At 45.5% G+C, this 16288-nt stretch overlaps 1 protein-coding gene across 1 annotated transcript in view; it reads left to right on the top strand.

Annotated features, from left to right (window-relative positions):
• Positions 1-16288, top strand: part of NAV2 (neuron navigator 2) — a 747149-nt gene that overhangs the window by 325807 nt on the left and 405054 nt on the right. The window lies entirely within an intron of this gene.

Raw genomic sequence — 16288 nt, 5'->3', positions numbered from 1 at the left:
CTCTACCACCCTAGACTGTGAGCTCCTTCATAAGCAGAAACATGTCTATGTCTTCTTGCTCCCCATGCTGTCCCCAGCACCTGTGTTTACTGAATGGAAGCTGCAGTTTCCCCTTGGCTTCCACATTGCTAGGTCTCAGGGGGCCCTTTAGAGCAAGAGGCTCTATGCCTCCAGCTCTCCTTCACCTGGGGATGGAAAGAGGAATTCACCTTAGCAGCAAAACTGCATTCGCCGCAGTCCCCTCTCTAAAAGTTGTCAGGCAATGAAAGCCACGTCTCCTGGATATGCCTAGTGGCAGCACCATCCTGCCCAGGCCCCCGGCGTAGGGAAAAAGTAGCATGTGGTTATGGAGAACATGGTCGTTCTAAGGTCCCAGGAGACCTGGGTGCTGTCCTTGTCGTTGACACATGCTGGCTCTGTGCCTTCAACAAGAGACTCCCTTCTCTGGGCTTCAGTTTCCTCACATGAAATGAGGGGTTGGACTTGATTACAACATTTAGTCTGTAATGGGTACTTACTTTTTTTTTTTTTGCTAGGCCTTTATATGAGGTGTATATAATTCCCACAACAACTGTATCAGGTACGCTCTATTATTAGCCCATTTTATGGGTGGAGAAACTGAAGATTAGAAAGTTTATATAACTTTCCCAAGGTCGCATGGCCTGAAAGTGGCAGAGCAGGGTTTGAACACAGGTTTGTCTGTGTGACTCCAGGTGCCCAGCTCCTAACCACTTTGCTTCCCCTCTCAGGACCTCCTCACTCTGTTATTCTAGAAGTGTGAGGATCCGGGAAGCTACACAGAATCTTAGCAGGGCAGCTTGAGATCTGAGACTAAAATGCTCTCCATACATTTTTCTCCCTGGAAACAGGAAGGCAGTGCAAGCCTTCGGCATCCTTGGAAACACCAGCAGCCCCAGCAGCCAGACAGCAGCTCTTGCTGTATCAACATGTGAGAATGGGAGAAGGGCTGCAAAGAGTTCTCGTGCCGAGAGCTGGTCTCTGTGTTACTGCTTGCCTCTCAGCTGTAACCAGGTCCTGTGCTTGTTTTCAAATTTAAATTTTCACTGAGGTATTACACGCTTTCAGAAAAGAGCCCACATTATACACGTACAGTGTGCAGCTGGATAAATTATCTCAAAGGGAACACAGCCGTGTCGCCTCCAGCAGGGTCAAGGCACAGAACATTACTGGCAGCCCAGACTCCCCCTCAAGTCCCCTCCTAATCAGTACTTCCCAGGCCCTGGGTGTTTTGATCTGAGCATATTCCCTGGAGCTATGGAGAAAGGCTGGAGTAAGAAGTTAATTTTCAAATTATCCTTTCATCTCCAGAGAAATTGTAAGTCTGCGGGAAGGAGGTGGAGGAGGGGAGGAAACCAGCACAAGATGTACCAAACCCACAGACATGGCAAGTGGCTGCTGGTTCCAGAGAAAAGGGAAGAGTAACTTGGTGTTCTTGGGCCAGACTGCTGTGTCGTATTTCACTGTGTGTGTGTGTGTGTGTGTGTGTGTGTGTGTGTGTGTGTGTGTGTGTGTGTGTGCATGTGCGCTATATGAATGGTGTAGGATTCTGCTAGGCGGGAGAGACGCATGGGGGGAACTATGGGATCACAGAGATGAGTGTCTCACCCTATTTGCAGAATTAAGTCAGGCCTCACTGAAGACGTCACGCTTAGCTGAGTGTAGGAAATCCGACCGAGGGCCTCTGTCCTCCAGCCCTGACCCCCATCCTCTGTCCAGGTGAAGTTACTGCAGACCGTGTACTCCAGATATGCCTGCTAGGGAGGCATCCTGCCTTCCGGTTTCTTCAGAAATCTTGGAATGAGTTGAAAGGTAGGACAAGGCCCACACAAAAATCTCCCATTTGGGGGTGGGTCTCCCCCAGAGTTGGCCCATTTTCAAACTCAAAGAATTCCCTCTAGGGCCTTGACTTGTGTCATCCTGAAGCCCCCTAAGGAATGTGGGTGGGGTTTATTGGCCCTATATTTTTGCATCTGAAAGAGCAGAAGACTCAACGAAAAGCCAAATGCTTAGGCAAACCCAGACCCTGAGCTGGACCTGGGTCTATGTAATTCTTTTTTATTCCAACAAACACCTTAGACATGGTGAGTGTGAGAATGTCTACTACCCCCCACCTCACTGGGTGAGAGGATGTTCTAACGTCATGTTTCTCAGATGACACTGTAGCACTAGGAGTTACACTGGACTGCAGGGTAGACCTGAAGCAAGCATCTTCCTAGGCTTTGGAGGGAAAATATGTAGGTCATAAAGAAAAATAAAGAAGAAAAAAGCAAGGATATACTATTAAACAGATTGACAAAATTTATATGATCTTTAAAGACTTCAAAGAAAATTCTGCTCTCAGGCTTTATGTGGGCTCTTTGCCCTGTGCTCCACTCACCCAGGGATGTACACGCCAGCTCTCCTCTGTATTAGAGGTAGTCTTGTGGACAGGTCTGAGAGATACTAAACAAAGGAATAACCTGCATAGATTATACAATATAGGGATATAATTGTTACCAGGCTTTATCACTGAGAAAAAAGTTGGGCTATGAGTAGAGGCGCCATATACCCATATACCCTGGGTAGCCTGGACAGTGTTGATCTATGCCAGCTATCCAGGCATAATTATTAATCGGGTCCCCTTCCACTGCCAAAGAGCCCATTTGGATGAAAAATCATATGCTCATTACAGCTATAAGATACCGGCAAGTTTAGAGGAGGAGGAGGCTTATATGCATCTTCCTTGGCTGCAAGTAATTCAACTCTATGATGCCAAGAAGGCAAGTCCTATATGTACCCACAAAGAGCTCCCATGGACTCTGGGAATCTAGGAGGAGGAAGGACCCCAGTGTTGCCACTGTCAGTATTCCAATCTTTGTCCTTTTGGTCAAGGTAAAGGTCATGTGACCATTGCCGGGACAGAGTCACAGAGGCTAGCCAGCGATGGCTACATTCGGAGGGGACAGTGCAAATTAGAGTCAGGGAAGTTGGCACGCCAAAGTCAAAGTCATTTCTCAGATCCAAAGGGTAAGTGTGAAGACGTTGTCAGGAGATGAGACAAGAAGCTTGGAACCAGGAAATGTCAGGCCAAGTGTGGAAAGAGGAGTGAAAGGTGGGATGCAGTAATAGGGTTCGGGCAATGCGAGCTAGGGGCTGAGCGCTGGCAGCAAGAATGGGAGTAGCCTGGCTAGGTAGAAGGCAGAGGCTGTGCAGGGCAAGCCCACCCCAGACTACACTCATAATCAGCCAATTAGATTGCCTTTTGTTTTCTGGCTTTGGTGACCTGGCTTTAATTATCATGCAAGTTGTTATTTTAAAAGAGAAAAAAAATTATTCATGAGATAAGAGAGGGATCTTAAAAAAGAAAAGGACTTATTTTAGCAGTAACCCTTTTCAGATTATTTCACTTGGGGACAAATTCAGCTCATCAGCCTGCAGTGTGCATTGGCATCATCCTAGCCAGATGTGCATGTACTGAGTATTGATTCAGTGCAGCAACTGGACAGAGCGTTTTTCCTATGAGACTTACATAATACAGACACTGAGTTGAAATAGAAAAATTCTCATGGTTGGCAAATGCATGATATTGACCATCATATGAGAATCAAACAGGTGCTACAGAAAGAACCTAAGGTTTGTTGTGCATTGACTTGCTTCAACTTTTGTCTGTCTGTTTTAATACTTTTATTTCTTCATTCTTATTTTTGCCACCCCACAGTCTAGGCCACTCCTCTCTTCACCAGTCATCACTGCATGTCCAAAGTCCGGGGACCCTTGGGTCAACAGTCAACATACTTGGTATTCAGTGCTTGTTCCCTGGTTGGAACAGGAATATGACATCCAGACTTCTGTGTCTGGTGCCTCTTGTCCACAGTTATTACTGGGAGTGTGCAGGAGCAGTTAGCAGAGGTGATGTCCTCTGCAGTTTCCACATCAGCAGTGAAAGGGAAAAACTTTGGAGCCCTGGCACCAAAACCAAATGAAGCAGATTGAGAATAAGCATTCGTGGCTGCTGGGGGTCTAAAATAGACACATTTGTGAGATGTTTCAGACCAGACCAGAGGGAAGTTAGTGTTTTGGTTAAGAATGAGGAGTTAGGTTTATATGGAATATAATCCAGACTTGACCACTTACCAGCTGTATGATCTTGGGCTCTTAATTAGCCTCTCTGTGCTTTAGTTTCCTCATCTATAAAAAAAGCTATGGCGAGCCCTACCTCATAGGGTCATTGTGAGCATTAAATGAGATAGCATGTGTAAAGCCTTTAGCATCTGTCTCAGCACATAATAAATGCTTGATATACTGTAACAAAAACTAAGCTAATTTTAATTAATGAATTAATTAAAATAAAGTTCAGGGGGCCTAAAGGAGGTAGTGACAACCAAGACATATGAGTTGGTTCCCTATTGGGTATGACTACTCTGCATGGGATCAGTGCAAAAGCCAAGGTGAAAACAAAGCCCTCCCTAAAAGGAACCAGTTCCTGTCACACCAGCTGGTCCTTTAGAGGCCTTCTAGTCCAGGTTCTTCATTTGCAGGGGACAGTGACTTAACCAAGGTCATGCAGAAATTCCAAGGCAAAGCCAAAAATACAGCTTACTTTCCCTTCCTTCCAAACCAGGGGTCCTGCTGTAATGCCATGGAGACCAGCCCTCCTCCCTCTTGGGGTCTGTTCTGCCATAGCCCTCGAAGCTGGCCTGGCCACCCAGGACGGGGCCAGGAGTGCAAGGCAGTGATCTAGCCCAGGGATTCCCTAACTCCAGTGTGCAAGCAAGTCACCTGGGGAATCTTGCTAAAAATGCAGATTCTGTTTCAGTAGGTCTGGGGTGGAGCCTGAGAGTCTGCATTTCTAACAAGCTCCCAAGTGATGCAGCTGCTGCCAACCTGGGGCTCACACTTAGAATAACAGAACTCTAGGTTAGCACCATTCAAGAGAAATATAATGTGAGCCACATATGTAATTTTAAAATTCCTAGTAGTAACATTTAAAAAGGTAAAAAAAAAAACCAAACAGATGGATCATTCATTTTAACAATATATTTTGTTTAATCCAATGTATCCAAAATATTATCATTTTGACATATAATATAAAATTTATTACTAAGATAGTTTACATCCATTTCTTCATATGAAATCTTAAAAGTTCAGTGGCATTTTACACTTTGAGCACATCTCAACTCAGATTTACCACGTTTTGGGTTCGCGATTGTCACATGTGGTTAGGGACTATGGCACAGGTCCTGGCAAGTGCTCACTGGATCCCAGGGCCCCCACCCCCAGCCAAATGTGGCCATCTTCTCAGCTCTTCCTCGGGCTTTTCCCACCTTGGCGTACCCACCTAGCCCCGTCCTGCAGCCTTGATGTCCTAGGCCATGAAGAACAGTGGCCTCCCCACCCATCCCAGCCCTGGCTTCCCAAGAACATAATAGCCTAACTAGAGACAAGGACTTACAAAGGCCAAACCCCATCTTTCCTCATTCTTTGCTGGGTAGCACTGGATTTTTCTGGGCCAAAGGACCCCTTCTCTGGCTAGCACAATGGTGTCAAATCTGCCTCGGAAGGTACAATTAAATGCTTGAAGGCCTGTGTGCTCTGCTCTCAATTAAGGGAGTGGGGCTGGGAATTCTTTCCACATGGCTTGGGCCTTGCCACTCTCTGGCCCGGTGGTTTGAAGGGTTTGCCTGGGGCCAGCCATGACCACGAGAGAAACAGGCGGCAATTCCATGGCGGAGTGCCAGTGTGACATCTGTGGGCCCTCTGTGACTTCGGGTGTGGCTATCCTGCCAAAGAGATGTCAGTGGGATCCATCTGACAGCTCTGGCTGCACGCAGACTCACCAGGAGAAATTCCCACACCAGCTCAGAGCTTCACCGTGGGGGTTGTGGGTCTTGTCTAAACCAGTACAAAGGCCATGAGCTTCTGCCCCACTCTGTGACCAGCAGATGACTCACCAGGCACTTCTCTCCACCTGCATCCCCTGGAAACCCATGTCTGAGACGTGGGGTCATTTGGCTCCTCAACCAAATGTTTGATTTTGCTTGCTTCTGTCTGAGAAAAGCTCATAGCTTAGTGCTATCAAATGCTAAATGTGAATATTTGGAAACATTTAAAAATGCTGTGCTTTACAGACAAAACATCCACATCAGTGGGGATGTTCTGATTAATGATATTTTCTGTGAAGCAGAAACCTTTCCTTGTTTCACTTCTTATTGTTGCAAAGCCTTCTAAACTTTGAGTTTTCCTGCTTTAATAAATAGAATAAAGTGAGCAAAATCAAATCTTATCTAATACTTCAATATCATTAGTTGCTTCTGCAGGGATTTTTTGCATAGTGACAATAAAGGCAATTATACTTAGATCGTTCAATCAAAACATATTTATTGAGTACCTGCCACGTGCCAGGCATTGCTCTAGACTCTGGCGATGCAGCAGTGAATTAAATAGAAAATATCCCTGCCCTTATGGAGCTTATATTCTAGCATGTGCATGTGCATGTGATGTAAGGGGAGGGACAGGAATAGACAGTAAGCAATCAAGTAACATATAAATCGTATCAGCGGTCATGTTCTGTTGAACACTCAATGTGCTCCAAACCCAGGAAGCCAAGGCTTGCAGATAGTGGGCTGTTCCCACTCAAGACAGGTATTGCTGCCTGCCCAGGTTCAGCAGGTTTCCCACCAAGACCCTCTCTCAACACTCACTGGTTACCCATGGCTGGCACTTGCCATTGAGCAGGTCATTTAATGCCCTCCCCCAGCCTATATTTTTAGATTCATTTTCTCTCTTTCAAATATTTGCTACCAGCCCATCTCTGCCTGGGCCCTTGATCTTCTCTATGTTTGAAGCCATGACTGCATGTGACTCTCACCCACCACAGGGGACCCTCGTGATGGGAGGGAGGGGACGCTGATGGGGCTGTGTTTTGGGTGAGATAGTGGATAGATTGTTTGTAACATAAATGTTCCCCATTGTCATGAAGATGGAGCAGTGATAGCTAGAGGAAATATAAACAACAATTTTCCATGCACTTTGTATGTCTCTGTCAGCCAGGAGTGCCACGCTAACACAAACACAACATTCATCTGTTCAGTGTTTGAAGCTGAAATGTACCATAAATACACTATGGCCTATCAAAGAGTCAGATCACAACAGCCTGCATTAAGAGGCCACCAAAGTCATCCTTTAAGGGAAATAAAAGAAAAGTATATTTACAAAACACTGCCCTTGGGTGAAATTGAAAACACTTTTCCCATTTGTGATCCGGCCCTTTTCCACTTGTCAAACATTGATTTCTCTCCCCTACCCACACCCCTGCCTGTTCTCTTGTTTTAGGTGGGGCCAAATTCACATGGTTTTCTGGTTAAACAACAAGTGCATCAGTTCCTGGCCCCTGCCCAGTAAAGCCCAAACACCACTGACCAGAAGAAACATTTGAGGCCAACCTTATTCCACAGGAGGAGAGAACAGGGAGAAAAAGCACTGTTGCGAGTCCACTGGGACAGACTGTGGCTTTCTTTAAAAAGTTTTCTTCGCTGTAGCTGGTGGGAGAATGTCGGGAGGCCGGACTGTCAAATACCATTAGGTTGATCCATATGAAATTACCATAGGAGAGTAAAAAATAGCCATACTGTCAATTTCATGTGTATCGATCTGAAAATTAACAGTGGCTGCCATTTATTGATTTGTACCTGTGTGCTAATTAGATGAATTTTACATCATTTAATCTTCACAGTGACCCTCTGAGGTGTTGTGTTAGATTGGGTTACTCAGAAGTTGACCCTAAAATGAGGATTTGTGATTTATTAAAGTGCACCCATGAGAAACAACTTGGAGAGCAGAGAGCAGGACAGAGAAGATGAAGCAGGGATGTGATTTCAGCCTAAGGCCCAGCCTCAGCCTCATCTCGGAAGAGCTCTGGAGCTGAAATTACACCTCAGAGCTTGTCCCACCTTAAGGCAAGGAGCTGGGCCTTCATAGGCCCCAGTCTTTTGGGTGTGGGCTGGCCCAGGAGGGTAAACTCGAAGACACTTCCAGCTCTCCGCATGCCTGGGGGAAGCAGCAATGCAGCCCAAAGGCAGGCCTTGGGGCAAGGTCAAAGGTGCAGACTGTTAGAATCAAAGCACACGGAAGCTGGGGGAGGACCTCCGAAATGGTCAGAGGATTCACAGTGATCTAGGTAGAGCATCTGCGGAATCCACTGGAGGTACGGTTAGTTTTATCACAGTTTCACACATAAAGCAACTGAGATTCAGAAGGGTAAACATAACACAAAGGTGGGGCCAGAACTCTGAGTTGTCCTGAATTGGCCACTTCACCCTCACCCAACTGGGGTCAAGCTGGTGGTGCCTGGCTCCTCCTTTCTTTAGACTGAGATGTTAGATCCAGCTTGGCTTGGGGCCCACCCCAAGGACCGACATGCCATGTCAGCTCTAAGTCCGTTCAGCAGCAAGCAGGGATTCCTTGTCACAACAGCTCTCCCATGTAACATTCTCTAGGTTGGAAAAGAGGCCTTTCCTGCCCCCAGCTCTGTGGGATCTGCTGACATGTTTCTCCACTGTCCCTGGAGCCGGTCTTCCCACTCGAGGGTCCCCTGATCGAGACAGATGTGACCTGTTGCTCTCTGAATGCTTTGCCACTGCCTGGGAGAGCTGTTGCTTCTTGGTTTAGATTAGGGAGTGTGCTACTAGCTGCACCAGGCCAAGGGACACACTGGTATCAGACAGCTGGTGAGGGAATCACCTCCAGCTGCCACCTCCTCCCTCACTCCCCCAGCCAGGGGCAGTCACTTACCTGCCCTTATTTTGTGGCCCAAGGTGACCTTCACTGTGGCAGCTGAGTCAGGGTATGACCCAGTGGGAAGGATACAGACTTTGGAGTCTGAGATCGGAGTTCACACCTAGTTCAGCCACTTACCAACTGAAATTGTTATTTAACTTATTTATACCTCAATTTTGTCATCAGAAACAGGGAATGACAATACTCTTCCCTACAAAGACTAAATAAGATGTTATCTGTAAAGTGCCAGCACAGAGTGGGCATTTGAGAAATGTTTGTAGTCTTTTTTCTAGGTATTGACTTTCCTGGCATTGCTTCTTGTCATATTACCTGTCCCAACTTGGGGAAACTGTGTGCATTTTAATACAGCCTAGCTGCCCTGGTCTTGATTGAGTGCAGGATGCAAGCCAGAGAAATGTGCCCTTTGTTGTCATGCGTTTTGAAGGGTTTTGTCCCTTCTGGGTTACCACCTGAGTTCTGTCAAAGAACACTGAATAGCCTGCTTTTCACCTCCCATTGATCTTGACTAATGCAAAGCTTGCACCCTGGCACTCTTCATAGAATTTCCTTATATTTTCTATGCTAATGGTTGCTCAGATGAAGCACTGTCAGAAGCATAGAACAAGAGGAAAAGCAAAATGCTACATGACACTGAGATGCTGGGTCAAGCCCCCCTCCAACCTTTCCCCCCATGCATAGAAATGCTGACCTAGTTTTCGGCAGCCTAATTGAACATCAATCACACAAGATAAAAAAAAAAAAAAAAAGAAAAAACCTGGCTTGCCACCTATGCCGTTTGGTAAGAATAACTTCTGTCCCAGCAGTACAGACGGTCCAAAACACTTCCCAGTGTTTCCATCTGGAATTAGGTGTGAGGATTCAGGAAGTAGATTTGTCCACTTTGAGTCTGAACCTGAAACTTGGAAGCCTGACAAAAACCAAGAAACCTGGAGTAAACATCCAAACATTGGTTTAATGAAAATCTGTCTCTTTTTGTTGAAGTCTCCTTCTCTTTTATTTGTTGTATGGGTCTCATTTAGTCTGTTTTTCTTAGTTTGTCCCAGAGTCAGTTTTAAATATCAACTTTATTTACATAATGGGGGCCGAGTTCAGCTCAGCTTCTCACAGTAGAGATGTTGATTTCACATTTCAACCTGCACAGTTTCACAATGGCTAGGATCCTGGTTTGCTGGTTTTAGGTTGAAATTGGTTCTTAGTAGTGGCTGCGTGCCTAGCTTTGAGGAAAGTATTGCTTACATTTTAATCTTCCAAATAAATAGAGTTGTCCACTCATTCAAAAACTATTTCCAGAAGGCCAACTTTTTAGTCATGTGCTGGCTACCTAGGCACTGAGGACTTGAAATCCAAGGCAGCTCTCTGCCCTCTTGGAGATTATACTTTGATACAGTGGTCCCTAACACTGATTGCACGCTAGAATCACATGGGGAGCTTTTCAAAAGTGTTCTTGACATGTACAAACCTGTCTTTAAACCTCACAACAATTATCCTCACAACAATCCAACCAGGTAGGTATGGCTATCAAACCCATTTTAAAGATGAAGAAATTGAGGCACGGATTGGTTGAGTAACTTGCTCAAGTTTGGAGAGCCAACAAGGGGCAGAAACAGAATAAGACTCCAGGTCATCTGCATCCAGGGAGCCCACACCTACCTCTGCACCATTCTACCTCTTCATGCCTGGTGGCAGAAGAGAGTGTGGCATGTCTGGAAATGACTGGAGCATGTGGCCAAAGAAAAACTAGGGAGAGGAAGATGGAGAGATAGTAAATGGCAGGTCAGGAAGGGCTTTAGGGACCCAGACTAGGAGACTGGCTTTTATCCAGTAGCTGATAGGAACAGCTCCCACTTTTGACGACTAGAGGAAGAAGGCACTAGCTAGGGCGCTCTGGAGACATTGCAATACAATGAAAAGTAGGTCAGTATCTTTGAAAGGAGGTGCTGAGGTGCACACGCTCTGCTATAGCAATTGGTTCTGACAGGAGCTCCATGCTGAGAGGGGAGGAATGCAGGAAGGGCTTCCTGCTCTCCTTTTCCCCCAGTGAACTCTTGCTTCTACATGTCGTCAGTACCTGCGAGGTCAGGCCCAGAGCAACTGGCTCTGCACCTGCCTTCTCTAGAAGCCACGTGGTCTACCTGGTACCTGCACCCGCTCTGCTCATCAAGCCCACCAGAACCTTTGCCACACCATTGTGCAGCACCTGCTGATCACGGAGGGCTGAGCACTGATGGAGCTGGAAACCCACATCCCTGCCCACAGACAACTCTTGTCTAATACAGGGGAGAACCTACCCCACCCCCTCAAAAGCAGTAGCATGTAATAGAAATACATGAGCATCGCTGTCAGATAACCTGGGTTTGCAACTCAGCTCTACCACTAAGTAAGCTCTTCAGTGTTGTCATCTGTAAAATGGGTTGGCCATTCCTACATTTGCAGGTTTTTAAAATAAAATAATTGGGGATATTATCCATAAGACAGCTGATAAAGTGCCTAGGGTCTTCAGTAAATGGCAGCTATTTACTATGCTTGCATAATGGGTATTTCTATAACCTAAGACCCCTGTGGATCCGGAGTGCCCAGGGTGAAAGCCACCAACAACCCCTTATTTTGATGATGAAAAAGCTGAGGCCCAAAGGAGGTTTGTGACTTTCCCAAGGTCACCTGGGATTTGAAGAGCAGAACCAGGAGCAGGAGGTACTTGCAAGAATCCTCGTGGCTCCTACCACCAAAAAAGGGTGAGAAGTTCAACCGCAGCTTGGCCACCACTGTTCACAGCCTTTGCTCTGATTTCCTGCCTCCATGATGGCACTGACACAACCTTTCTGGAAGGGTTCTGTGGATGAATAGGCTGTCATTCCAAAGTGCTGAAAAGTACCCCACAGGTGCCAAATCATGACTCTCCATGGATTTCAGCACCTCAGTTGGCATGATTTCCTGCCAGATGCAGCCTGCATGAGGACAGTGTGTGTCTGCACGTGTGTGTGTGTGTGTGTGTGTGTGTGTGTGCGCACGCACGCGCGTAGGGGTAAGGACAGGGAGAAGGAAGGAGAGGAGCTCATAGATGATTCTGGGTTTTCAGAAGTCTATCTCTAAACCTAGTACACCGTGTCCTAACCTCCCGCCGTGACTAAGACAGAAGCGCGCTCTTCCTTCCCGAGAGCTCTGGACCCTACTTTCATCCACCTGCTGAAGAAGGTGTGAGCAAGGGCAGCCGGGGCCCCACTCCATGGCCTACGGCAAATCAGTCCCACTGGATGTTGGAAGGTGCCCCTAGGCCCCTCTCAGAGAGGCAGGGATCCCTGCTGGGCTCACAGCCTCAGATTCTGGCCTTTGCTCAGTGTCTGAACAGTGGAAATTTCCATACTAGACACACCCACAACAGGGGGTTATGTAAGGGTAACCCCAGGTTAGGTGGGAAAGGAACTGTAAATTGAGTACCTACTGTGTGCCGGGAAATGTGATAATCATAACGATAGCAACCTCATAGAGTGCAAATGAGGTGTCAGTCACCAATATAGGGTTTTACATATATTAATTCATTTAATCCTCCCAATGACCCTAGGAGGGAGGTACTGTTATAAACCCCATTCTACAGATGAAAAACCTGAGGCACAGAGAATTTAAGCGACTTGTCCAAGGTCATACTGCCAGTAAGTAGCAAAGCTAGGGTTCAAACCCACAGTCAAATTCCAAAGTTATATATTATTTGGTATGTGGTATACTCTTAAGTATTATACCCTACTTTACACCTCTCTAATTTAATCTTCCCTGCAAAATCTCAGGAGGTAGGCTCAGAGAGGTTAAGTGACTAAAGTCAAGGTTGTACAACCAGTTAAGTGGCAGAGTCCTGTGTATGCACGTCTGTGGGACTCTTTCCTCTTCACTAAGGGGCTTCCAGAGGAGCAACTGATACCCTGACATTGAGCAGGGGGTTGTGGGGCAGGGCATCCCGCCCTTTGCCCCTCCCTGCCCAAACCTCCACCCCAAACACACTGGCAGGAGGAACGAAAGCCCCAGTCCTTCCTGCTCGCCCTTTTTGCCTTTCAGATCTCACCCCAAAGATTACTTCCCAGAAGCCTTGGCCACCTGGACCATCTAGAGGGGCTCAGGGTCTTTATCTGCCAATATAACACTTGCCTCACTTGGTAATAATTCATTCACTGGTGAGTATATAATTAGTGTCCATTTTCCTGATTCCATTATAGGTTACATGGTTCTTGCTCACATTATATCTCCAGTGATTGGTATATTGCCTGGCATTTGCTAGCACTAAGATATTATTTGAATCAATGACCATAGCATCTACAAGGTTCCGGACTCACACCAGGAACTCACAACAACCCAATGAAATAGCTATCATCGTTCCCATTTTACTGATGAAGAGACTGAGGCTCAGAGAGTCTCCATCAGTCAATAAGCGATAAAGTCAGGAATCACCCCTGCTCTGTTTGATTCCAGCCCCAGTGCTCTCTCTTCTTCTCACCACTCAGAAAGAAACCTGGAAACAAAGATAGTGGTTAAGTGGGCTCTGCCAAAGTTCCTCCTGTAGGGGAAACAGAAGAAAGGGGAGTTCCAGAAATCTAGATAGGATTGAAAGTCAAGAATATAGGATCAAAGGCAATGGAAGAACTAAAAGGGACTGCCTTTGATAACTCAGCAGGAAGTCAGTCTTGCAGTCCAGACACCTTTGAAGATTGGTTTGACCCTCCCCAAACCCAACCCTTCGTGGCCTCCCCACCTTGGAAAAGATAAAACCCCAGTTTGCACATGATTATGAATGGGAATTCATTCAACATCCTAAAGTTTGTAAAGATGGCCTTTCTAGAAAGAAAAAAGCCAGGATGATGATGTTTGGCAGTCTGTTGTGCAGCACTAGGGAGGCTAACTTTGTTAGGTTCATATTTGAGGCATTTCCAGACTGCCTAGAGGAGGAAAAATCTGATAAATTCATCTTTGAGACAGTGAATGTCTAAAATTCCTTGCACAACACAGAGCTTCAAGAAAGTTGCCAAGCAATTAAAAATAAATAAATTAAGATTTAATGGTATCTTACCCCACTGTTTGTAAAACAGGATCTTTCCAAGCCAAAATAGAAAAGAGAAAATCCTTGTATATTTTGTTCTTTTCCATCAGTCAAGCTCCAAGGATTTTTTGGTGTGTGGTGTTTTTGTTTTTTGTTTTTTGTTTTTTTGCCCTGGATTTGGAGGGGAGCGGAAATCAACACAGCTGTTTATGTTTAGTGGCTTCAAATGATCTCAGGGCCCAAAAGATCCTCATGGGTATCTCTGCTTTGTTGACAGTTTTTAGACCGGCTTTGAGCTCAGCCAAGGGGTGGTGTTAACAAGAATTCGCTTTACGATCTGCCCTGCACGGTTCATTTCAGGCATTCTGGGGCCCACTTTCCCCTCTGTCTTCCCTCTTTTCTGCAGGAAGAGGTCTCTGTCTTCAGGCCAGCATCGTTGGTGATGGAGGCAGCTTAGTAGATCTGTCAGAAAAGAATTGATTTCCTGGTTCCTGTGCTCAGGGGTGATCTTGTCACCTCTGTCGAGAATGATTCTATCAGGAGCTGCTTCCCCAGAAGAGAAAATCCACAGGGTCTTGGGAGTAATCGTTCCTGGTTGTTTTAGGAGGAAAGAATCTGCCTCTCAGTCAACTCAGACTTTGTTATATCGATAACTTCCCTGGATTTTAATCCCGGATAACAAGCAAAGCTTTTGTTTGTCTGTTTGGGGAAGGGCCTCATATCTCCTCCTCGACAAGGTGGAGGGCAAAAGTGGAATATAATCTAGCTTAATCTATTTCCATATCATAAATGTGGCACAGGGCTTCGTTCATAAAAGGGCTTAATAAGTGTTTCTGAATAAATGAAAGGTTAAAATAAAGAAAGATATGTATTAGAAAAATACAGAAAACCAGTAGAAGTGTAAGTTAAAGTCACCAATAATTCCAACCCTTTAAAACCGTGGTATAAAATAATTGAGCAATCACCCCTAATTTGCCCCACAAAAAGTAACCTGTTAACAGTTTGAAATGATTCCTTCCTTCTTTTTCCTTCTCTTTATAAACATATTTATTTATACAAATGTAAATTCACATAAATACACTAGAAAATTAATTTTTAAATTTATATTTAAATTGTGGTAACACGTAACACCTAAAAATTGACATTTCAACCATTTTTAAGCATACAATTCAGCGACGTTAAGTACATTTACACTTTTATGCTACCATCACCATCTATTATCAAAACTTTTTCATCACCCAAAACAGAAATTCTGTACCCATTAAAAAACAATAACTCTCCATTCCCCCTCAGCCCAGGCCCTGGTAACTTCTAATCTATTTTCTGTCCCCATGCATTTGCTTATTCTGGGTATTTCATATAAATGGATTCATATAATATTTATCTTTTTGGGTCTGGCTTATTTCACTTAGCATAATGTTTTCAAGGTTAGCAAAGTAATTTTAATAGTAGCCTAATATACAAATAAATAAGATAAATGCTTTCAAAAAAATAAATTTTAAAAAAGAAAAAGAAAAAAAAACACATACTGCATGCTAAAGCTCCAAGTGACTTTTTTTGTTTGTTTGTTATCCCCTCTCTGAAGATTTCTCATGCCATCACTCGTTTTTATTAGCACAGCCCTTTAAGAGTTAACTTTACTCCGAGTCCTCCTCTGAGAGTCCTGCACCCTGGGCACTGCCTGCCTCTCCCTGTGGGTCAGAGATTGGCTGGGAGGCCTCTCCCAGTGGATGCTCACCAGGCTTCTTGCCTCAGGCAGACTCAGAGGGTAGGCATGAAGGCTGCAGGGATGACAGCAGTAACCAAAAGAGGAAATTTGGCCGTGGAGCCCGGGAGCACCGTTGCTCAGCGCTGGGAGGCCCAAGAGCCCAGTAACCATCAGGCTGCTCCATCCCCCACACCCGCCTCCCAAGAGCTGACAAGGATGCAGCATTTGGGCAATTACCTGGCTACCTTTGGGCAGCGTGGGCAGCCAGACTGGCTGAGTGTGCCTCTCAAAAAGAAAATCTCGCTCAGAAATAGAAGGCCTGGATTTTTCCCACACTGACTGTTAACGTTGATTAAGATGATCCAAATTATTGCCACCATCTTCACCTGCTCCCATTTTAATATATTGCGAGAACAGAGCCTTTGTAGCATTTCTTAAAGCAATGCTTTTCAACTTGTGGGACCTGGTGAGCTGTAATAACTTATCAATGCCTGGACCCCACTCTGAGATACTCATTAAATTGGTTTAGGGTGGGGCCTGGGCACCTTTCTTTTAAAAATTCCCTAGGTGATTTCTAATGCACAAGCAAGGATGCCAAGTAAAGCGAATCATAGTCACCCAAGTGCTTGGGGGTGGGGTGGGGGTATCTGTTCCTTTAACAAGCACCCCAGATGACTCTTAGGCTTCTTGTTTCAAGGCCACAGGCCCAAGTTGTCTTTGCTTCCCAGTGACCGCCAGCAGGCTACTCTGTCTCAGCCTGAGCA

This window comes from Choloepus didactylus, chromosome 6 (genome assembly GCF_015220235.1).
Source record: "Choloepus didactylus isolate mChoDid1 chromosome 6, mChoDid1.pri, whole genome shotgun sequence".
In the NCBI taxonomy this organism is placed as follows: Eukaryota; Metazoa; Chordata; class Mammalia; order Pilosa; family Megalonychidae; genus Choloepus; species Choloepus didactylus.
The sequence above is the reverse complement of the archived record's forward strand: the minus strand, read 5'-3'. Positions and strand labels throughout refer to the sequence as shown.